The following is a 24931-nucleotide window of genomic DNA, read 5'->3' as shown; positions in this document are numbered from 1 at the left end:
ATTTTCTTAGATTTTTTGGATGTATATATCCTCCATAGTCCCTCCATGAAGGCAAGAGCCACATCTGTTTTTTCCACCTGTGTATATTCTATGTCAAGCACATATTCTAATATGTCATAAGTGCTCAAAAATATTTCATGAATTAATACCATCTGCCCTCCTCATTTTATGAATGAGTCAAGATTTAGGAAAGTCACATTCCCACAGGGCACAGCTAACTAGCCTGGTTTTTCCTGCCTTGCCTCCTCCACTATCCTGTCCTCAAGGACCCAGGAACTTGTGTATCCCTATCATTAGAAAGGAGCAAAATTTTTATTGCTCACAAAAGACAGCTTTTTTTTTCCTAGGGGGATAAAGTTGTAAAGTCCAAAGTGAGTGTCTGAAACTCTTGAAGTATCAGTGTTAACTGCACACTCTCCCCTGATCTATAGGACATCCCCAGATAGCTCAAGTCCCCAAATCCATCATCCTGACATTGGTAAAAAGAACTCAGCTGACACCAACATCCTTCAATACCCTTTGTTCAGCATCATTGCTAAGTAACAGAAAACTATTTTTAATGGACTGCAGGACCATGTCAGGGACCATTTGCTCTCCATATAACTTAGGTTGCTTTTTAGACTACAAAGGACTTTAATAAGAGGTGCATCATTCTGCTTATGGATTTGAAAAGTGACAAAGTTAATTTGTTTTCTTACTACTCTTGTGCTCTTCCCTGTTCTATTGCAGAGGTGATAAAACAAAGTTTTTCTCTTTTAAACTGAAAGTCCAGAGTTTTGTGCCAAAACAAATATTCCTGCAGAAAAATCCTGCAGTTTGGTTTAGGCTTAGAGTATAAGCTACATGTGATCACGCCTGTGTGTGTGTGTGTGTGTGTGTGTGTGTGTGTGTGTGTGTTATTCTTGGTATGTGTGTCCTATGGTTCTTCAAAAGGTGTGAGCTTACAAGTCCTTTGTTGAATTTCCAGTAAAAGTTACCCTCCCACACCCCTACACAGCACCTTTACCAGCGTAGGAGTAAATGGTTTCTTTTTGGGTGGCACAGAGTTGAAGAACATGAACTCTGTACTCAGAACTGCTTGCTTTATATTCAGTTGAGTATTGGCTTTATACTTACTGGTAGTAAGTCTTTGGGCAACATATTTGATGTCTCTGAGCTTCACTTAGTGCATGATAGTATGTTAAGTGTGGTTATGAATTTTAAATGACCTAGTAAATTCCATTGTATGTTTTTGCATATATATAATCACAAATTCTTTATCCATTCATCTATCAATGGGCACTTAGGTTGCTTCCATACCTTGGCTATTATAAATAATGCTGCAAGAACATAAGGGTGCAAATGAATTATTTTTTTTGTTTTCTTTGGGATAATACTCAGTAGTGGAATTACTGGATCATACAGTAATTGTATTTTTACTTTTTTTGAAGAACTTCCATACTGCTTTCCCACAGTGGTTGTATACTCAACCATAAAAAAGAAAGAATGAAACCTTGCCATTTACAACCACATGGGTGGAGCTAGGGGAGGGTACAATGCTAAGTGAAATAAGTCAGAGAAAGATAAATACCATATGATTTCACTCATATGTAGAATTTAATAAAGAAAGCAAATTTTAAAAAAGAGAAAAATCCAGATTCTTAAATACAGAGAACAGAATGGTAGTTGCCAAAGGGGAGGCAAAGGGTTGTGGACGAAAGAAACGGAATTAAGAGTCCATTTATCATGATGAGCACTGAGTAATATATAGAATTATTGAATCATTATATTATACATCTGAAACTAACTTAACACTGAATGTTAATTATATTTGAATAAAAAAATAGAAAAAAATAAGTGACCTAGAAAATACAGCAAACTCTCAATATCACATATTTCAAGTATTAACTCAAATACTCCTACCACTTCACTTGCACTTTCCCTGCAGCCATATCAATAGACTATAAGTTCAGAAAGAGTGGGAAAGATCATGTCTTATTAGGCTTCAAATCTCTAGAACTAAGCACCACCAATCTGGTTAGTAAATAGCCTATTAATAATTGTTTAATCTATGGATCTGTTTATAATTTTATGATAGTTTGTCTTCATTAAAGATTATTAGCACCTTTGTTGAATTTTGACAACATGATAAAATATACATGTAATTACTCGTGTATCTCTATGGCTAATTGATGCTCTGAGGGCCTTAAAAGAAAGTGGATAAATAAACAGCATTAATTACAAGTTGAGATTTACATCTGTATTCTGAGTGTAAATCTACTGTAACAGTACTTATCAAAGGAGGGAGAGGTTATAGTTGCTAATTAGAATCAACTGGAAGGATTTTCTAAAACGATATTCCATCTTGATATTATTTCCTACTATTACATTAAGAAATCACCCCAAGACCAACAAAACAATTTACTATTATCTTGACATCCTGTGTAAACACTGGGTGGTTATCATTGTTGATCTCATACAATTGAGCTACAATTCAACAGGATACCCTCTGTCTCTTTTTTTTTCCTCTTTCTCCTTGCTCCCGCTTCATGTATTATCTTTCTATCTATAATATTTTTTATATTGTCTTTTAGGGTTCTCCACATGGCTTGGGCTTCTCATAATGTGTTGGACTTAGAAAATCTATACTTGTAAAGTGTCAAATGCTTTTAAGTGGCCATAAGCAGAAGCTTCTAGGGCTTCTTTAGTTCTTTAGCTTCTTTAGTTAAGGGCTAAGCCCTTAACTTGCAAAGGATCTTAAAGAATGAAAACTCCAACAATTTTGGAGAGGGTTTTCCTTACATGTAGAACCAATTACAAAATTTCTTTTTATCAGAAGAAGACTCAAGATTGAGAAATAAACTGTCTACTTGGAGATTCGGTTTGCTCTCTAAAATACAACTGCATGTAACATGAGAGTTTCCAGGCCACTTGTGAGGAAAGAGGCCCAGAGAATATTTATACAGTAAAACTTTGGATTGTAGTAACTTGTTCTGTGAGTGTTCTGTAAAATAAGTAAACATTTCTAACTATTTATTTATTTTTTAAAAATTTTAAATATTTTTCTATTTATTTCTGAGAGAGAGACAGCATGAGCCAGGGGAGAGTCAGAGAGAGAGGGAGACACAGAATCTGAAACAGGCTCCGGTTCTGAAACAGGCTCCAGGTTCTGAGCTAGCTGTCAGCACAGAGACCGATGCAGGCTCAAACCCACAAACCATGATATCATGACCTGAGCCGAAGTTGGATGCTCAACCGATTGAGCCACCCAGGTGCCCCTCTAATAATTTTTTTAATGTTTATTTCTGAGAGAGAGACAGACACAAGGTGGGAGGGGCAGAGAGAGAGGGAGACAGAATCTAAAGCAGGATCCAGGCTCTGAACTGTCAGGATGGAGCCCGATGCAGGACTCAAACTCACAAGCCATGAGATCATGCCCCAAGCTGAAGTCAGAAGCTCAACTAAGAGCCACCCAGGGCCCCCTCTAATAAATCTTAACTTGATAAATGAGAAATGTCTTGCAATATGAGTAGTATTTGATGTCGATTGTCACATGATCACAATTGTGCTGATGGTTCTTGAAATTTGCTTTGATATACAAGTGCTTTGGATTACAAGCATGTTTCTGGAACAAATTATGCTTGCAAACCAAGGCTTTATTGTACTTGGATTTTCACTGATAAAAATTCAGAGACCATACCTGTGATAACTGTTGTCCGTACTCCCATGTTTCTGAAAACTACTACAAATGAAGACATGGGTCATAGTAACAAGTCCACAAGCATTTAAACACCTTAACTATCTACTGATAGAACCCAGGAAACATCTCTGGATATCTGGGTGGTCCCTGGTCTCAGATAAGCCCAGAATCTCCAGAGACAGAATCTTGTGTCTGCATTCTTTGTAATTCCCCCCAAGTGATTCTAATGCACAACCAGGTTTTGAGGGTTCTTTCCATTGTTCTAAAACTTTCATAGGCATCAGAGTACTCTGGAGAGCTAGTTAAAACCCAGATTGCTGGGTTCTGTTGTGTGAATTTCTGATTTGGTAGGTCTGATGTGGAGCCTAAATTTTGCCTAACAAGTTCTTAGCAAAACTGATTTTGCTTGTCTGTGAACCACATTTTCAAAGTCATCGCTGTAAGCAGGTTTCCGCACTTTTTCCCTAAAGGGACTATATATTTAAAATATATATAAATACTGCTGGGTTGTTGTCCTCTCTAGTTTGCCAAATTTATATTTCACTGAAGTATATGAGTGTACCTTAATTACTCCCCCCCTCACCAATTCATGAGCTTTTCAGAATGTTTAACTTTTGCCGATCTGATGTCTTCTTGTTATTTGTTAAACAGTTTCTGGCTCTTACCAGCCTCAGTCTGGACAAACATGTCCTAAATGTGTGTGATTAGGATGTAGGTAACAACATACGTTAATAATAGGATATGGGGAAATATGCCTTCTTGTCAGTGCTCAGTTCACCAATGGCAAGTATGGACAAACATTCATCCTCCATGTAAAAACAAAATCTAGAGAAGAATTTCTCAAACTCAACATTCTTGATATTCTGGGCCTGATAATCTTTTGTTATTGGGGGGATGTCCTGTGCAATGTTTGGCAGCATCCCAGCCTCTACTTACTAGATTCCAATAGCAAAACTCACCAGGTTGTGACAAACAAGAGTGTCTCCAGACGTTGCCACATGTCCTCCAGTGAACAAAACAGCCCCAGTTGAGATCCACAATTATAGACCACAATAATTGTTTTTCATTTACACCAGTGACGACCATGACAGACCTTTTCCAGGATGACAAGTTATCTGACTTGTCCAGTGAGTCTGATGTACACTCACATTTTGGTGGAAGCTGTCATAAAAAAGAAAAAGCAGAAGTCATACTTTGATTTTCAAGGAGTTTACTAAAATCAAACCAGAAGAATTTGGATCTAATTTGAATGAAAAATAGTATATTTGATGCATATATGGTTAAAAATTAAACCACTTGTCAACATTTAAAAAATGATTTCAGATAATGGGATTTTCAGCTCCCTTTTAAAATTGGAAAACAATGGCAACATTGAACTTTAAATCCTTCAATGATCAGTTAGAGCTATGTAGCTGCTATCTCCAGAGATGATGCCCTTCAGATTTCTGTGTCTCCCATTTGTTCTCAGCCTGCCTTATTCTCATCATCCATGGGAATTTGAGGTGGCAACACTTTGGACTGTATTCTCAGTTCTATGTGATTTCAAATGATTTTAGGGAGGTGAGATTAATCAAAGGGAAGAACACACATAGACTACAAATTTACAAATAGAATTGCCAAATCAGAACTTTGTCTGTTTAAAAGTTTTACTTCTTTTGCTTTTAGTCAGTGCTGGCTAATGCAAAAACAACTATCTCTGAACACCAAGGATAATGGAAAAAAGAAGGATAAAATTGTTATAAATGTCATAAAATAGGTATGATATTTGCTGATTTATTTTTAAGTTTTTCTCCTTAATATTAAATTCCCTCTAACTGAGCATTCACATTATAGAAAAATACTTGTAATAAAAGACTAAGTGATTCGTTTCTAAGACAGGAAACAAGCAATTATAAAAATTAAAATCAGTTTTCTACTTGCAATTGGAGATTGTCTCTTTGAAAGAATGCCTGAGCACTGGCAAACATACATTGTAAGTCATATTTTATGTTCTCCAAGTACATAAAAGTGTCTTATGTTCTAGAAGAGAGTATAGATGTGTTTCCTGGTATGTATCTCATTACCTGTTCTCTTTTCTTCATGTTGAAGTAAGGACTGCTTGTTACACAGCATCTCATACATCTCAGAAGTTTACGCTATTTTAGAGATAGATGCTAGCTACATAGAATCGAGATCACAAACACTGCAGATTTAGAAGGCACATAAACCTGTGTGTCTCCCTGATCACTTTTGAGTGCTGAGAGGTCGCCAAAGTTCTTAGTCACTGTGGTAAGTGCAGGAGACTTGCTTATTTATTATCCAAGATTCACGTGACCTCTTAAAGTTTTATAAACTAGGCCTTGGCCACTTTTAGTTTGGTAGGAGAAAAGAAATCATCTTTTTAACTGAGATTTCTGTGTGGAAATAGAAGTTAATGTGCGAATTGCAGTGATGTCCAAAACATTCAGCAATAATGGAAATGTGCAATAATCTGTTGTTAGGGTTGTAACAACTAGTTGCAAATGACTATTGGTCACTTGAAATGTGGCTAGTGGATGTGAAGTTGTGAATTTATAATTGTATTAATTTTATTTAGATTTAAATTTAAAGAACTGCCTGTGACTAGTGGCTACCCTATTGAACAACTCAGATCTAGAATCTTGTCATATCCCATGCTAAAGGTGGCTTGTTAGAGAAGTATGGCATGAATGACAATGGTCTGTAAGGAGTTGAGAATGAAAAACAGAAGGGCTATAGTTTTTGTCAGGGTTATCCAGAGAAATACAGCCAACATTGTGTGTGTGTGTGTGTGTGTGTGTGTGTGTGTGTGTGTGTCAGAGAGAGAGAGAGAGAGAGATTGAAATTTAAAGGAATGGGCTCACACAATTGTGAAGGAACAAGAAGTGAAACATCTGCAGGGAGGCTGAATGCTGTAGGCTGGAGGTTGGAGATCTTAGGAAAGGTTGTAGTTTAAATCCAAGGCAGTCTACTGACAGAAATGCTTCTGTTCAGGGGAGGTCAGTCATTGTCCAAGATCTTCAACTGTTTGGATATAGCCCACCTACTTTGTGGAGGGTGATCAGCTTTACTCAAAGTCTAAAAAATAACCACAGAAATATCCAGAACAATATTTGACCAAATATGACACTGAGGCCCAGCTGAGTTCAGATAAAATTACGCATCATAACTATCCTAATGAGAAGAAAATCCAGTCACCTTCAGAGGAAAGAGAAAATCATGAAGGCTTAGAGACAGTGTAACATGAGCAAACATGGCATAAACAACCGTCTAAAATGCTTTATGGTGAGGTATCTAGGTGGCTCAGTCATTTAAGTATCTGACTCTTGATTTCAGCTCAGGTTGTGATCTCATGATTCAAAAACTCAAGTCTTGCATTGGGCTCTGTGCTAGCAACACAGAACCTGCTTGGATTCTCTCTCTCCCTCTCTCTGCCCCTCCCCTTCTCTCTCTTTCTCTTAAATAAATAAACTTAAATATATATATGTGTGTATATATGTACATATATATATAATGCCTTGTGGTATTCAATAAAAATCACTAATTTTTTCATTTTTATCCATTTTTTCATTTTTGGTTATAAATATAATTTGTATTTATTGTAAAAAATGTTATGGACATGACTTATAGAAATAAACATGCATAACTGTGCTGTATCAACTTGGCTAAGGCTGAGCACTACATTTTTCTAAATCTCTTTTATACATTGTTGTGTGTTCACTGTGGGCAAATAGAAGTTATATGAGATTTGAAAATTAATAGGAAAGCAAGTCAGTACTCTCAAAATTTCATCACAGTTAGATACGTGACAAGAAAATGTTGAGCTACTCTGCAAGTACAAGCTTCTCCCAATTTTCCTCCTCTGTCTATTAATTCTATCTCCCTAACTGCTATTCTTACTGACCAGCAGTGGCCCACAGACTATTACCCAGTGGATAGTTGAAGATTCACAAAGGCCTAAGCTATATGGAGGCATCTGCTCTAGGGTTCATCTCCATGAGTCACACCACCTACCCATTACCCCTCTGAGATATGCTCAGCTTCCAAGATTTCCCTGCAGGTTCCAAATTATACAACCACATTACTGTTTTAGGTAGACTGGGTAATGATTCTTTTCCTGATTCACTGAATTCCTTTTTTAGACTTCTCCAGCTCCTTTTATATTGATATAATGTCTAATGACCATTAATATCTCTTAGTCCCCTAATCATCAAAGCGGCTCTATTTCCATGATTAAGCCTTGACTGATACACACATATACAAAATAAATCAACTCAAATTGCTCAGTTATTTTCGTCTGAGCTGCTATGAAGCTGTGAATTCTCATGCAGAATTTGTGTACTTTTTTAAAAAATTTCAGTGAATGTTGCAATTATCCTGGTTAGATCTTGTTCAATAGATTAAGAACATCATTTAATCATTTTGAAATAATTTTGGTTACCAATTGAAGTGATCTTTTTCAGTTTAGCAGGGCTATCATCTATAAGCATCTCAGTAGCTTTAGGAAATGACATGGAGCAATAAGGGAAGAAGGGGACAATTTGCTTGTCATGTTATGGTTATATCAAATACTGTGATCAATGAGACCTATGGTAGATTAATGATAAGTAAAATATGTCCTTGTATCTTTCCTTTTTCAATATGACTTGGCAGATTTCCCACTAAGTGAAGTTGTAGCTTGCTCTGACAAAGGAAATTTTGCTTTGGTGACATGTGAATGCCAAAGGCATGGCCTTTCAAGGCCTTATACTTTCTTATTGTCCTGAGATTGCCATATGAAGAAGCCCTGACCAGCTATCTTGAGGGTAGCAGACCACATGGAAAGAGTGGCTCTAAGGATGTGTGTCTACTCTAAAATGGGGATCTTTTTCTCTTTCACTTTTCAGTTACCAATACATTCATTTCCCTTTTTGGGAAATTAAGGAAAAACAAGTTCTAGTACCAGAATTCCCATTTTCCAGATTTTCTGGAAATGTTAAATTAGGAACAATAAGCCAAGAAGAATTTACTGGTTTATCTTTGTTACCTCACATACATGGGAGCTAATTCTCATATCTAATAAGTTCTTTGGTGTTCAGTGATTCTAAAAGGGTGACATTACCAGCAGTCCACTGCAGAAGATCATGTACATGCAGAGGATCCCTTACTCACATGTCTGGTGCCTAAGCAGGGAAGACTTTAACAACTGGGACTCTTGGCACATCTCTATCTCAAGTTGATCCCTGCATGTTCTTTCCAGTATGGTAGCCTCAAGGTGATGAGTCTCATTATATGCCAGCTCAGAGCTACACACACACACACACACACACACACACACACACACAGTTTTTCTAACTTTTTCTTGGAAGTGCCATAGCTTAATATTTTTTGTAGCCACGTATTTGTTAGTTCACAATCAAGGTAAGGGAGTATAGACTTTAGTTCTCAAAGCAGAAGTCTCAGTATCATCATGAGAAGATCATCTAGACAAGGATGCATGAAAAAAAACTGCACTTTTTCTTTCTCTGACTAATTTTGCTTCACATAATACTCTCTACTTTCACCCACATAGTTGCAAATGGCAAGATTTCATTCCTTTTTATTGCTGAGTAATACTCCATTCTGTGTGTGTGTGTGTGTGTGTGTGTGTGTGCGCGCGCGCACACACACATCTTCTTTATCCATTCATCCATCAGTGGACGTTTGGGTTCTTTCCATACTTTGGCTATTGTTGATAGTGCTGCTATAAACATTGGGGTGCATGTTCCCGTTCGAAACAGCATACCTATATCCCTTGGATAAATACCAAGTAGTGTAATTGCTAGGTTGTAGGGTAGTTCTACTTTTCATTTTTTGAGGAACCTCCATACTGTTTTCTAAAGTGGCTGAACCAGTTTGCATTCCCACCAGCAGTGCAAAAGAGATCCTCTTTCTCTGCATCCTTGCCAACATCTGTCATTGCCTGAGTTGTTAATGTTAGCCATTCTGATGGGTGTGAGGTCATATCTCATTGTGGTTTTCATTTGTATTTCCCTGTTGATGAGTGATGTTGAGCATTTTTTCGTGTGTTGGTTTGCCATCTGGATCAGACTGAATATTTCTATGTTTGAGTAGATTTATTCCATTTTTGTGCAATCCTCACAGAAACTTTCTTATGAGAGGCTTTGAAATTAACCTTCTTCTTATAATTAGCCTTAGGCTTGTCTTCTGGTAGGTTGTTCATAGGGCATTTCTGCTTATGGTAAATAAAGAAGGTTGTTGGATTTAACAATTTCAGTGTTCAATCTTTCTCAAATATTCTACCTGTGCAAGCTTAATTTATTGGTATAAAACATTTTTTTCTCTCCTAAATATTTTTAATAAACATACCTTGAATTTCCAGTGCATCATCATATTAAGATAATATCTGGATGTCTTACACATCTTCATATGTCAGTTTTCTTAACATTTTCTGATAGATGCCAACAATTAATTTATCTTAATATGTCTTCTGTTATTGTGGAAGTAGTAGTAAATTTTACATAGTGATGGGATAGAGATTCCTTTAGGGTGTAACTAAGCAGTAGATTGCTGATGACTTACTGTTTCATCATACTTAACTGGTAAGTTTATTTATGTAATGGTATGAGATAAAATTATGCAGCGCAGTAGGATGATGGATGAACAAGTGATGAGAACTCTGTTCTAACTTCTGAAAACATTGTATATGAATAATGTTGATCTAAATGGGTATTTATTGTACCAAAAGGATCAAAATTAGATAATATACATAAATTACACTGAAAAGTGAAACAGAATGTTATTGAGTAACTGGTAATGTAAGATGATGGAGACTGTACAATTGTTGTATTTCTGAAAACACAAGACTGAGGTGACTGAAGACTTAAGTTGGAGTCTTGATGTGTGTTGAATGGTATATATTCCCAAATTCTGTGTTTTTCAGATGTATCCTACCCCTGATGTTAAATTAGAAAAAAAGTGCAGCTCAAATAATGCCTAGGTATACCTTGAGGGATGATCTGGAGGAATTGTTGATAGGGACTGAGCAGCAGAGGAAGGATGAGATCACCAGGAAACAACCATGTTTTGAAAACTCTGTGGGTTATAGAACCGGACGGGCAGGGTAGACCCCAAGGACTCTAGATGGTCTCATTGAAAACAATATCCAAAAGGTTTAGACACCTATTTTACATTTTGAAACTCTGTTTTACATTTTTGCTACATAGAAGGGAATCAGAAAGGGACCATCTTTTGAAATACTCAGCATCTATAGCTAAATGGCTTGCTCAAGGTTGGTAACCTCCTTTCTGACTTAGAGTTGAAAACACTGGGTTTAGAATAGTTGAGATGAAGTGACTGTGAAATCTACTACAGGGTGGCTATATTAGAAAAAATAATTTTGCTACCCAGCCTCTACTAAAAGCAATAGAATTGGAGAAAATATTGGTGTTTTTTTCTGATTACAATTACACATATATATTATAGAAATTTGGAGAATGGAGAAAAGAGTAAAACAAAAGAAAGAATATTTAAATGCACACCTTTTTAAATGCACACATCTCTGAAAATGGTTTCTTGATTTATATCATATTCCAGTAAAGTAGGAGCCATAATACCTCTACGACCTTTTAAAATCTCTTCCTCACGGGGCGCCTGGGTGGCTTAGTCGGTTAAGCGTCCGACTTTTGCTTAGGTTATGATCTCGCGGTTCGTGGGTTCGAGCCCCGCGTCGGGCTCTGTGCTGGCTGCCAGCTCAGAGCCTGGAGCCTGTTTCAGTCTGTGACTCCCTCTCTCTCTGACCCTCCCCTGCTCACGCTGTCTCTCTCTCTCTCTCCTAGAAATAAAAAAATAAAATAAAATAAAATAAAATCTCTTCCTCACTATCCAGTATTAACTAGGGTTGTTAAATATTTTTGTAGTCTTGGTATTTAATGATATTTTTGGTGATCTACACTTTATTTAGTTGATCTGGTATAGGAATCTATACTGTTTTCATTCTTCATTATGATAAATACTCATAAACGTGATTTTATGAATATTTCTTTAAAACAATTTCCGTATTTGGAAATATTAAGACAAATAGATGAATGTAGTTAGTCATTTGAAATATACTGACAAGTACATATTCTCTTAATGACCAAAACCCCAGGAATGTGTATTATTTTTAAAAATGATGCAATATTTAAATTTTAATGGGTTGAAAGTGGCATTTGCCACTAGTTTTCTTTGATTACCACATGCATATACACTTGATTTATCTAACTATTCTTTCTTTGGTTACTGTTTATATGCTTTTCATTTGTATTTCATCATTTTCTAAATTATTTGTCCATGCCCCTTTGAACTGCAGCACAGTTTGACTTCAATTTGGCACCTACATTCTCTTTAATCACCAGATTTTCCTTGTGACTAAAGCCTTAGATCAAAAAATTGAAGTCTAGCTTCAGCCAAAGCTTTGATACTGGCTGGGTATATATAATTTAGGGTAGTCTTTTCATTTATGTGCCTTGGTTTCCCTATTTAAGAAACAAATATAAGACTGCATTCAAAATATTTCATTGAAATACCATTATATTAAATGAGATTGTACCCCACTTCCTCTAATGTCTCCTAGATGACCATGGAGGGTAAATTTATATTTGCACACCTTCATTGTGCTTTGTATTCCTCACTTTTTAAAAAAATTATTTATTTCTGTGTGAGAGAGTAACAGCATGAACACGGGAGGCTCAGAGAGAGATGGTGACACAGAATCTGAAACAGGTTCCAGGCTCTGAGCTGGCTGTCAGCACAAAGCCCAACGCGGCTTCAAGCCCATGACCTGGGGGATCATGACCTGAGCTGAAGTCTGACCCTCAACCAACTGAGCCACCCAGGTGCATGGTATTTCTCACTTTCAAGTTATTACTGTTTAGGCCTCCTCTATTTATAGAGAGTGAAGTTTGAGGCCGGTGAAGGCTTTAGAGAGCATTCTCAACTTTCTTATCTCACCAGTTTACAAACTGAGATAGAGATGTGGTGAATGAATTGAATTAAACATGGAATTAGAATCTAGGTAAACTGATGTTTCTACTATTCATCTATTCCCCTTAGAAAATAATGGTTGCATTTTGACTGAAGGGAATAATTACACAATGTTCAATTTACACGTGTTCAATTAGTATAGTTTCTAATATCAAGGACCCACATTTCCTTGTTAGGAAATTTATAAATTAGAGAATATAAATACAAGATAATATAATACTGTCATGTAAAATAATTATATAACATATATTGACCTAAATAAATGTCCATGGTAACTATTATTTCAAAAAAATAAATAAAAACAAATCATAGAACAGTACTGTATAGTTATTTCAGTATAGTCCTTTGTGTTTAAAATTATAAGCATGCATCCACATAGGGACTGAGTACAGGGAAATATCTGTAATAATGTTAAATGTATTAAATTAATAAAATATAAACTATATGAATATATAAATAATATATTATAAATATAAATAAAAATTTTAACATTGTAAAAGTATTAAATTATTGACTTTTTATTATTAACTATTTTTAATATCATTTTCAACAGTATTTTAACTTTCTAAACTTTTTGAATTTTTCAAATACTTAGAAGCATTTATCATTTACATGAAAATAAAATAACATTATTTAAGTCAATATAACAATTCATTTTTTAATGCTTATTTATTTTGAGAGAGAGAGAGAATATCCCAAGCAGGCTCCATGCTGTCAGCACAGAGCCCCATTCCAGGCTCTAACTCACAAACTATGAGATCATGTCCTGAGCTGAAATCAAGAGTCCAATGCTTAACCGACTGAGCCACCCACGTGCCCCAAGACAAGACAGCAATTCTCATCCCGTGTGTTGTCTTTAACTGTTCAAACTAGTTTTTGTTAAATTCTCTAGCTGGCCTTTTCATTTCTCACTCCATATGTAGTTTCTTACAATCCTGGCCAAAATACATTGCTCCTCCATTCATTCGTTTTATATCTTTCTAGGTAAATGGAACCCTGGAGTTTCTTATATTTTATTGCAGTTAGTAAACATAAGTTTTGGGAATCATTTTCCTGAAGTGGAAGCACACCATTATATGCCCTGTAACACTACTCAATAATAGCCTTTCCCAAGAGAGATCTTTTATCTTCATATCCTTGACTGAGGATCTTGTCTGATTTTACGGCACTGTTACCTGTTTAAATGTATGACCAACTTGGGAGTAATCATGATTTCCAAGAAACACTAGTAATTGTCAGGCTGTTCAGCAAGTGAAATGAGGTCTTAGAATGCTAATTTTAAACATATTTCCTTTCTGCATTTTTATAAATGTCAAGTTTGAGAGAACATTTTAAAATTTCTCAAAGTTGATACGAAGGTATAAAGTATTTAAATATCTGCCTTAAATTAGTCTTAAAAAATGACAATTTATGAGAATGGACTAAGCTTCCATTAATAGATGCTGTATGGGTGAGACCCTAGAAAAGTGGCTTGTTTTTGTTCCTAACCTAGGCTTAGTAAACTTCTTTATAGATTTTATTTCAGTATTCAACAGTAATATGCAAATGAGAATAACTATTACAGTTACTGAGCATCTAATATGTGTCAGTCCATGCACTACAATATTTATCTACATTTTCCCATTTGATTCTCACAACGATCCTATAAGCTTGAATCTACAGTTAGCTCTTTTGCACATGAGTTAATTGAAAATTAGAGTTCAACAGTTTTATCTAGGTTAAAAAGATAAGATCTGTTAAGCATTATACTTTGACTCGCATTTGCCTGACTAAAACATCCAAACTCTTAATCTTTGGGCTATTATTTAATATTTCCAAATAACAGTTTTAGAACCTACTAGAGTTTTTGTTTCTCTTTTCTTTTTAATTAAGTAACTTTTTTTTATTGGTGCTAGTATCTGCATGGCCTTGAATTGTTTTGATAATGGACTAGACTGTGTGCTCTCTGCTTTATATTTAGCCAATGACACTCTCCTAAAACACATTCTGATCAACTCTCAGACAAGATCTTCTCTGCTATTTCATGGGAAATTGGTTCTTACATTTTCTTCTATTTTAGCAGTGGAAGCTCATTAGCTCATCACTGTCACTCAATGACATTTACTCTAATACCTACCAGATCCACCCCAATAAATCCCTGGTATTGGCAACCAATTAAAATTCAAGGTTGTTATAACAGCTGTTATTACAGTGTGAATAGTGAAACTGAATAGGTGAGCTAAAGAATTCAGGGCTGGGAAGACCTTGCCTGCTCACTGGAAGCTCTCCTGTTTCACTCAGAACTGATGTTGACAATGACAGGGAATAAACAAAACTTACCAGAACATATCATCAGGTTATGTTTGGTATTTTTCTCTGCATATCACCAGCCTCTCCTATCCTTTATGCCCCTCTTTCTCCAGTGTTGCCTCCTTCTTCCCTTTAGGACAGCAAATTATTTTTGAAATATTATTGAATTATTATTGACTATTAAATGCCTTAGACTCTGCTAGGGATTTTAAATTTTATCCAATATTATTGTGAAAAATGATGCAATAAACATGAAACTGCATATACCTTATCAAGTTAGTGTTTTCATTTTCCTTGGGCAAATACCCAGCAGTGGAATTACTGGATTATATGGTAATTCTATTTTAACTTTTTAAGGGAACTCCATACAGTTTTCCACAGTGGTTGCACCAGTTTGCATTTTCACCAACAAATCACTTGTAGTGGAGAATTCTTTTTTCTCCATACACTTGCCAGCACTCGCTATTTCTTGTCTGGTGTTATCCATTATAACATGTGCAAGGTGATATCTCATTGTGGTTTTGATTTGCATTTCCCTGATGATTAGTTACATTGAAAATCTTTTCATGTGTCTGTTGGCCATTTGTGTATCCTCTTTGAAGAAATGTCTATTCAGAACTTCAGCCCATTTTTTACTTTTTTTTTTTTGGTGGGGTGCTGAATTTGGTGTTATGTTCTTTATAAGTTTTGAATATTAACCCCTTATTGGATATATTATTTGCAAATATCTTCTCTATTTCTAAAGGTTGCCTTTTTATTTTGTTGATGGTTTCCTTTGCTGTGCAGAATCTTTTTATTTTGATGTAGTCCCAATAGTTTATTTTTGCTTTTGTTTTCCTTGCCTTTGAAGACGTATACAGAAAAATGTTACTATGATGTCAGAGAAATACTGCCTTTGCTCTATTCTAGAGTTTTTTATGGTCTCAAGCCTCACATTTAGGTATTTAATCCCTTTTGAGTTTATTTTTGTGTGTGGTGTTAAAAAGCAGTCCATTTTCATTATTTTATGTAACTATCTAGTTTTCCCAGCATCATTTATTGAAGACACATCTTTTGTGGTGCCTGGCTAGTGCAGCCAAGTTAAGCATCAGATTTTAGCTCAGGTCATGAACTCATGGTTCATGAGTTCGGAGCCCCACATCAGGCTCTGTGCTGATAGCTCAGAGCCTGGAGCTTGCTTCAGATTTTCTGTCTCTGGCTCTCTCTGTCCCTCTTCCACTCATTCTCTGTCTCTGTCTCTCTCTCTCTAAAAAAGAAATAAACATTAAAATTTTTTTAAACTATTTAAAGACAAATTTTCCCATTGTATATTCTTTTTACCATTGTGCATACTTGTCTGTTTTGTTATAGATTAATTGACCTTATAAATGTGGATTTATTTCTGGGGTGTCTATTCTGTTCAATTGATCTATGTGTCTGTGCCAGTACCATACTAGTTTTGATTACTACAGCTTTGCAGTATATCTTAAAAATCTGGAATTGTGCCCATCAATAGATGAATGGATAAGGAAGATGTGGTATCTATGTATATATGTGTGTATAAATAATTATAATGGAATATTACACAGTCACAAAAAAGGAAGAGATTGTGTCATTTGAGACAAATGGATGGGCCTAGATGGAATTACACAAGTAAAATAAGTCAAACTGAGAAATACAGATACCACATGATTCCATTCTTAAGTGGAATCTTAAAACAAAAGAATAAAAAGCAGAATCAGGCTTATAAATACAGAAAATTAACTTACGGTTGCCAGAGAGAAAGGGGCTAAGGGATCAGTAAAAAGAGTGAAGGGGAGTAGGAGATTCAGGCTTCCATTTATGGAAGGAATAAGTCATGGGAATAAAAGGCACAGCATAAGGAATATAATCAATGACGCTGTAATAGAAATGTTTTGGGATAGACAGTAGCTACATTCCTGATGGGCATGGCATAATATATAAATCTGTCAAGTCACTAAGTTGTATACCAGAAGTTAATGTAACATTGAGTGTCAACTGTACTCAAATTTTTAAAAAATGCATTTATTCATAAAGAAAATAAATTTTATGACAATAACCTTTATCACCTCAGAAAGATTAAATGCCTTCAAGGTCACAAATTCAAAAGAGGCTAAAATAAGATCTTAATGTAGAGTTACCTGATTGCAAAGGTGATATCGTTGTTCTTAAAGAATGCTTTCTTTTAGTAAGCTCCCACAATCAACAACATATTTGTAGGAAATGTTTTGGTTCCAAATATTTTCCCAAAATGTAAATTTCAGTAATGATAAGGTATCCTTCCCCTCATAGGGATCTGTGTATGTTTTAAGAGCTCTGTTATTGGTGAATGGAAATGTATATACTACTGTGGATATTTTATGTGACAACATTTGGAAAAGTGTATTTTGGATCAACAGATCTCTCCTCTGCTTTCGAAATGGCTTCAAGTGGCAAAATACCCATTTTACTTAAGTGTAAGAAAAATAATTCAAAAATTGTGATAGAAAACTAGGGAGACTTAAAATTATGTGTATCTTTCTGCACAGGAAGACCTGTCTTTTCTTGAGAATAAAAAAAATAGTCTTATTGACAAGTTGTATTATGACCATATAGGCTTTTATTTATTCTTAAACTCTTTCTTGAAAACTCTATTCCTCAGAATATATTTGAAAGGGAGATTTATTTTGTTAGTGTATTCAATGTTTGTAACATATGCACTGATGTGTATAGATATGCATACAGTATGCATGTATTTATTTTTAAGTTAGTATCATTTTTAATACATTGTAAAACAGTGAATAAATACAGTGTCCCAACTTTGCTATTTCATTCTCTTTGTTATTATGGAAGGCAGCTGGGTCTGGGTCTGCTAATTCCAGTACTGGATGCTTCGATCACCTGGACACCATCTTAACTGAGATTTCCAAGAATTATAGGGACATTCTATTATTTGTCATATGAGCTTCTTTGTTGAGACTACAATCTATGAGATCCATTTAGGTTTATCCCTAGACTGAATTAAAAACAAAGTTTGAGATAATTAATTGATCTAATTATTAAGCAGTCCTATGACCAATTCCAGTTCATAAATTACTTTGTATTTATGTAGGAACATGAGAGTTCTCTGAGGCCAAAATGAGGAAAACTCCGGCTTTGGATGATGGTTCATGAAATGAAGGATTTACAGTGTTAAGGGATATCTTTATGAAGATCTGATTATTTGTTCAAACATATTTCATAAATAAGGAAAGGAATTCTACTGAAACCTCGTTGAGTGTTTCTGATTTTCTAACAGAATTATTTTGCCTGAAAATAAGGAAAAGTCATCTCAGAATTGTTTAAACAGAAGCAGGGTCAGATTCAAGTTTTATTTAATCAAGATGCCAGTTCCTTTTTTTTTTTTTTTTCCTGACAGATTATTTTCCCCCCTTAGGTGTATCCTGCTGTGCTAGATTCATTCTCAGATGTTTTCCTCATGATAGCAATGGGCCTGCCACCAGAGACTTAGGTATGTTTTCCTCATTCACACCTGAGGGCAGTGGAAATTCCCTTCTTATGAATATCAACAAAATTATGAATTTTAATTAAAATATGTATACACACACACAGGGTGTGTGTGTGTGTGTGTGTGTGTGTGTGTGTGGGAATTCAATGACTTGATTTTTCTTAGCCCCGCATTAGCATTATATATCTGTTAAACTGACAGTGTGTCAATTTGAATGAGATTAGAGTCATTTCCTTTTAACTATCACCCTTTGTAAATCTGAGAGAGGTGAGAAAAGTGGAGGGATGGAGACCAACTCAGCAACAAAGTTCGTTACGTAAGAAAAAAAATTATTATTGTAGTCTTCTATATTAGCTTCCTTCCTTCCTTCCATTAATGTAAATACAAAGATCATAAAAATAACTATATTTTAAGTTTATTTTTGAGAGAGAGTGCACATGTGAGGGTTGGGGGAGGAGAAGAGAGAGAGGGAGAAAGAGAATCCCAAGCAGTCTCTGTGGTGCCAGCACAGAGCCCTACATGGGGCTGGAACCATGAGATCATGACCTGAGCTGAAACCAAGGGTCAGACACTTAATGGATAAGCCATCCAAGCATCCCTAAAAATGACTATTTTAACCATTTTTAAATGTACAATTCAGTGGCAGTAAGTTCAGTCACAGTACTGTGCAACCATCCCCACTATCCATTTCCAGAACTTTCCCTCATCTTAAACAGAACTCTCTACCAGTTAAGCAGTAAGTTCCCACCCCCCTCACTAGCCACCATTAGCATCTTACTTTCTGTGTCTATGAATGTGTCTATTCTAGGTTCATCATATGAGTGAAGTCTTACAATGCATATCGATTTGTTTCTGACTTGTTTCACTTAACATAATGTTTTTAAGGTGTATCCATGTTGTAGCATGCATCAGAATTTCGTTATTTTTTAAGGGTGAAAAATATTCCATTGTAAGTATATACCCTATTTTGTTTATTTATCTTTCAATGAACATTTGGGTTGTTTCTACATTTTGGCTACTGTGACTAATGCTGCTGAGAACACTGGTGTTTCAACTATTTGGCTGAGTCCCAGTAGGGACTCAATTTTTTGTGTATATACCTAGAAGTAGAATCATATGGTAATTCTATGTTTAATTTTTGAGGAGCTACCAAAGTGTTTTCCACAGTGGCTCTACCATTTTATGTTCTCATTTTACATTCTCATTTTATATTTGCATACAAAACTTCTGAATTCTAGTTTCTTAACATACTTGCCACACTTGATATTCTCTTCCCCTCTCTCTCTCTTTTTTTAAAATAAACAAACTAATAGGTATCAACTAGTATTTCAATATGATTTTAATTTGCATTCCTCTAATGGATACTTATGTTGAGAATCTTTTCATTGAACTATTGGCCGCTCCTTTTTATTTTTATTTTTATCATCTTCTTCCCTTTATAGTTCTCTCCCTATTTTTCTTCCTTTTACTCTCCTCTTTCCACCCTTCCATCCCTCTCTTTCTCCATCTCTTCCTCTTCTTTTTTTTATATCCATCTTTCTGCCTTCCTTGAAGGGCATGAGAAAATTTGGATGGACTCTATACACCCAGAACTTTGTCCCTTCTCCATTGAATCAAAACCTTAACTAATCCAGAGTTGCATGTCTAGTAGATCATAATCAACATTCAGAATCATGTTGGGTTCTGGCTGTAAGCTTTTAAAAATATGTTACACCAACTTGAGCAGAATCCTCTGAGTTCTGTTTATACACATTGAATAAATTGCTATGTTTCAAGTATTATTTTAAGTGCTGGGGATCCATTCCTGAACAAAATCAATAATTCCTATCTTCTTGTATCTTACTATATGATAAAGAAATAGAGGTTTTAATGGATTTAATGAGTAATTAATAAATATATCACTTCTCTCTGGACCTGTTTTGTCAACTGAAATTAGAACATTTTGTTTTAAGCTATCATTTAAGACTGGTTCTCTATGACCACAAGGATTTATTTTTAAATGCCTACTTTTTCTCCTAAGTTCACAGTTCCAGTCCAGTCTGTCTTTGGCCACTTTTAGTTCTTTTAATTTTATGGCTTTCACTAGGTTTCATTTTACACTATTTTATTTGTCCCAGACTGTCAGGAACCATGAATGAAAGCAAAAAGGGCAGATCCAAGAGTGATCAGGCTGCTACTATGAATGCCTTGGCAGTATTGTGCCAGCTCCGCTCCACCCACTCTTTCCCTACCTGAGCCAGACAACCAATGGCCTGTGACTGGCCACTGTGCTTGTGGGCTCCCTGCCATTCTCACAGATGGGGCCAGATGATGGGGTCAGGGCATCATGTGTCAGAATCAAATGAAGTCATTAGAAATTATTGCCAACAGCTGTTCATGGGTTTCCATAAAATGAATTGATCCACCCATCTGGGCCTCAGAAGATGTCGTGGGTCAATATGGCTGAATTCTTAAGCAACATGCTATAATTTAAACGTTTCTAATATGGATTTTTTCCCCAATAAAAAGAACTTGGAAGATGCTGGAATCGGGTATAGATTTGCTGCAGGTACCTCTGTCACAAATTATTAGATTCTCCTCTCAATTTTCCACTATTAACTTTTAACAAATAACTAGTTTATTCATTCAGCTATTTACATCAATATACTTTTTACATACATATTAGCAATATATAAATTATCCATAGAGTGTATCCTCTTGTCCTTAGTGAGTTCACATGACATATATGTGTGTGTATACTTAATTTTTCTCCATTTTAGATAAAAGTTGATATGCTAAGTAATGCTAAGAAATTTAGATTTTTAGAAATGCACATATAGGTAATAATGGAGATGCATAAATGAAGACTGTTAATGTATGAAATATATAAAGGTACTCAGTTTCAGAGGAAAATAGCAGAAAGCTCATATTCATGGGTAGTGAGTTGGTAGAAGAGAAGAAGTTATCGCTGTCTTGAGGATTTTCTGAACTTTGTACAACCTGACAGTTTAGATAGTATTATAAGTAGAGAAAATAATCTTACTGATTATTCTCACTATTCAGGGAAGAGATGGTTTGAGTCTACAAAGACGTGTTTAGATTCCTAGCAAATAGGACTCAAATACACAGCAGTTGCCTTTTTCTATAGCAAAACAACCTTTCCTTTTGAGGAATCTAGTGCATCACTGAGCTGCAAATAAGTAACTTAGAGTGACAAGGTAAGTCTTAGGATTGCCAAACAAAGTCTAAGAATTTTACATGTCTAAAGTGTTTCACATTTAGACTTCATTTAGGAGACAAAACAGCTCATATCTAGGTAAATTGTCTCAAGAATAGTCTTCAATATACACTTACTGTTCAGATGTCCTGTCCAGTTCACTCTACAAATCTTCCTAGTTGAATAGTATATTTTATGATCAGTATACATACAGAGATCTTCACATTCTCTCTACACATTCAAATGCTAAGACAAATATGGCATCCCAGCACTTTCCAGGCAGATATTTGGCCAATACAGGAGGAAATTTTATAACAGAAACTCTCCATGTGTCTGTTCCCTGTAGTTAAAATCTCCTGACAACTCAGCTATTTCCTCATACTCTAAAGCCAACTAACGTGATATTTGCCTTATTGCTTTAGCAAAAAGGGACAGGAGAGGAGGATTAGGCAGAAAATAAAATAACCATAAAACTCAATTGCTTGTTTAAATGGATTCCCATTTCTAGTACAGAAGGATGTGATATGTATTTAATAGGCCATGGCTAAACATTATGTGGTCATGAACAGCAAATTGCTGAAAACAGCAGAATGGAACGTTCTTTTCCAGGTTGCAAAGTATGGCTGCTGCTGGAAGGCCTTAGATAGTTACAACAAGAATTGGAAAGATTTTTTTCTTTAAGAGGACAGTATAGGAATTAAGATAAGGAATTTCAAAATACCATAGATCTGAGTTTAAATCTTGTCTTTAATAGCTGTGTCATTTTAAGTCTCATGCTTATTAATACCTCAGTTTCCTAATTCCTGGGAAATGAGTAAAAATTCTTTTGTAGAGTTTTATAAGCATTGATTATATAAATATATATGTATATATGAATGCATATGTATTATAGCATATGTATGCTGTATATTATATAACATATGTAGATATATATGATTGTGGATATATATTTATGTGAGCATATGTATATGTTTTAGTTAATATATTCTTAATATGTAGTAAGAGCATAGTAAATTTTATAATTAGTGTCACTCTTCTCATTAGAACTGATGCTCTGTATCACCTCTTTTTCTTCCTCTTTATTTTTCTTCTTTTTTGACTTTAGCCAAATTCTGGCTGTATATGAAGGGATTAATTATTTCTTTGCTGTGTGTAGCTTCAAAGCATTTATACAGCTCTTTGGAAAAGTCTGTCCTTACATTATATACAGGGCAGACTCTGCTTTTTTATCTCTTTGATGTCTCCATTCTTCACAGTTGGGGTAATTTATTTGTGCAGCATTTTTTAAGTTTTACTCTTACGTGTGGATTTGTTTGCCAATAATAATTATTCACGGTTTTCCTTGTGCACAGAAGCATGAGAATGAGAGTATGTTTCTGCATATCAAAGGATCTTTGTTCTTTCTATCCTTTGCTTCTCATCCTGAAGTACACTTTAGGCCCTTCTTTATCCTCCTTTACCTGGGTTTTATGCCAGCCTACACTGTGATTACTGGTGTAACCACAGCAACCCCAAGCACAGTTTTTGAAAGGTTTTCTTTCTCGATTTTTGGAACATGGTGCTGAATTCAGAAACCAGAAGTTCCTATCATTTGAAAAAGGTAACCAAAAAAAGATAGAAAAATAAGGAACTCTTTTGAAGCATCTTAAAAATTAGATGAATACAAACTAACAAGTAGAGATAAATTATTTTTGTATTTATTCTGCTTTGGAATTTAGAAAGTGCAGGTCCTCCTGGAATATGAGGGAAATGGGAAAAACAACTAGCATTATTATGTGTGAAATAGTGACCCTGCATACAATTGAGGTTGCCTCTGGTCAAAGAAATACTTAACATTCCTTTGGTTGCTTCTTAATCCTGTAGTTATGGGCAATTCACTATCCACTAATGTCATTGTTGTAGTCTATTTTTTTCCCCTCAAATGTGAAATGTGGATAACTGTTCTTATCTCAGAAGAATGTTTTGTGGAGTAAGACAGATCATACACATAGGCTACTTATGTGTAGAATAGAAGAAACTATAAATATTCAATATATTTAAATAGAAAATGCTTCAAATGCTTTCTATAACCATGATAATTGCAGAAAGGCAAGCTCTCCCAAATTTTGGGGAAAGGTCTGATAATTACCAAAAGATCTAAAGAAAATTTTTTTCCTACTGATCTTTACCTTAAATTCCAGTAAGGAAAGGTAGGCACTAAACAGTGAACAAAAAATAAATTTAAAATGTGTGTTTTAAAAGACTCTGAGTGTTTGGTAAATAATGATACCAGTAACAACAAAAATAATAGATGAGGATAAGATGGATGCATGATTGGAGATGAAACGTAGTGATGAAGTGAAATGAGGTGAAGATGAAGTAAAATGTAGGATTCATTAAAGGTGATATTTGAGAAAGACTTTAAATAGGTGAATAAGTAAGCCATGAGGATATCGGAAGAAAAAAAGTCCAGGCAGAGCTAATAGCCTGAAATATTAAGGAGGCCAGTGTGGCTGCTTTAAATGACTAAGGTGGAGCTGGATTTAGAGAAATCACAGTGGGGCAGGTTACGTTAAGTACATTTATAATAAACTGGGAGAAATGAAGAGACTTTGGAAGGTATGAGCAGAGATCTTCCTTCTATTGTTTTTCCCAATTCTCTTCTATGATCAGGTGCCTCCATTCTTAATCTACACCCTTCTCACTTAACTCTTGAAGGGATTATTGTGGGGGAGTGCCTGGGTGGCTCCATCGGTTAAGAAGGGATTATTGTGTGGATTGTTAATTATTGAAGAGAGAAAAGGATTCCTCCTGCCCCACCAATAGGAAATTTTAATAATATTAAAATTTTTGCAAATACAATTTGGCAGAAGAAACATTTAAAACGAAAAGATGAAAAAACTGGCCTAGAGATGGGGTGCCTAGGTGGCTCAGTCGGTTAACCGCCCGATTTTGGCTCAGGTCATGATCTCACTGTTGGTGGATTTGAGCCCCGCATCGGGCTCTGTGCTGACAGCTAGCTCAGAGCCCGGAGCTGCTTCATATCCTGTACCTCCCTCTCTCTCTGACTCTTGCCTACTCACGCTGTGTGTGCCTCTGTCTCTGTCTCTGTCTCTCTCTGAGAAATAAGTAAAAACATTACAATTTAAAAAAAAAAAATTGGTTTCCTGAGAAACCTCCACACTGTTTTCCAGAGGGGCTCTACCAGTTTACATTCCCACCAACAGTGTAGGAGGGTGCCCGTTTCTCCACATCCTCGCCAGCATCTCGAGTTCTCTGATTTGCTCATTTTAGCCACTCT

The sequence above is a fragment of the Crocuta crocuta genome, unplaced genomic scaffold (assembly GCF_008692635.1).
Source record: "Crocuta crocuta isolate KB4526 unplaced genomic scaffold, BGI_CrCroc_1.0 scaffold328, whole genome shotgun sequence".
Lineage (NCBI taxonomy): Eukaryota > Metazoa > Chordata > Mammalia > Carnivora > Hyaenidae > Crocuta > Crocuta crocuta.
The sequence above is the reverse complement of the archived record's forward strand: the minus strand, read 5'-3'. Positions refer to the sequence as shown.